Below are 1125 nucleotides of genomic sequence, written 5' to 3' on the forward strand. Positions count from 1 at the left end.
CACACACGGAGGTGTCGGCTGGCAGCAGTGGCGGGCAGGCAGGTCAACAACACAGCGGGGGTTTGAGTAGCTTTTATTTAATATCCAGAAATCCAAAGTAAACAGTGCTTGAAACGGTTATAAACACAATAAAACACTGGCCCACAGGGGGGAGGAGGAAGGATCCCGTTGCTTCAGAACAGCACAGCTCTTTTTCACATCCAATTGAAACGCGGGGCAGGCACTGGGCTGGCGCTTGCATAATCCCTGTGGTTGTTAAAGGGGAAACGGAGCCTCAGGCAGGCGCCCGGGGCCAGTGGGTTGGGGGAGGGACAAAGGCGCATCCCCTGGGCCTGGAGAACCGGCCTGGCGCTCACAGGGTTCCTGTGCTGAGAGCCCCTCGAAGGAGAAACGCAGCTCCCTGGGCATGTGCAACCCCAAAGACCCCCAGCTTCCCTGACCTGAACTCACGCCCGGACAACTACGGCCCCAAGCCAACGAGACGATGGGTTGATCACACGAAGGACTCATTCCCCAAGCAGAGCTCACCCTTCTTATTTTGATTGATTTTTAGGGAGAGAGGGAGGGAGAGGGAGGGACAGAGAGGAACATGGATGTGAGAGACACCTCAAAGGGCTGCCTCCTGCAGGAGCCCCGACCAGGGCCTGGGCCAGGGAGGAGCCTGCCCTTGACCGGACTCGAACCTGGGACCCTTTGCGGGCCGATGCTCCATCCACTGAGCCACACCAGCCAGGGCTAGGGACGCTCTGCGCTTCCCGGTTGTAATCCCGCGGCTCATCCTTCAGTCGCAGACGCCCCATCTGCAGGAGGCAGCCTGGGGGGGCAGCGATCGCTTCTCACTCAGAATCGACTGGAGCCCAGGGAGCACCCTGGCCGCGGGGCCCTAACTCATCGCGCGGCTCATTACGCGTGGGAAGTGCCACCAGCGGGCATCCGAGCGGGGCAGACCTGCAGGTTCCGTCTCCATGGTCCGTTCCACCCGATGACTTCACCCCCAAGACCGTGCGACGCGCCCGGCAGAGCGCGAGGGGCGGAGAAGTACCGTGAGGAGCACCCAGCACCCAGCGCCCAGCACCCCGCGCCCAGCACCTCACACCCAGCGCCCAGCGCCCAGCACCCCACACC

Source organism: Myotis davidii, unplaced genomic scaffold (genome assembly GCF_000327345.1).
Source record: "Myotis davidii unplaced genomic scaffold, ASM32734v1 scaffold43, whole genome shotgun sequence".
In the NCBI taxonomy this organism is placed as follows: domain Eukaryota; kingdom Metazoa; phylum Chordata; class Mammalia; order Chiroptera; family Vespertilionidae; genus Myotis; species Myotis davidii.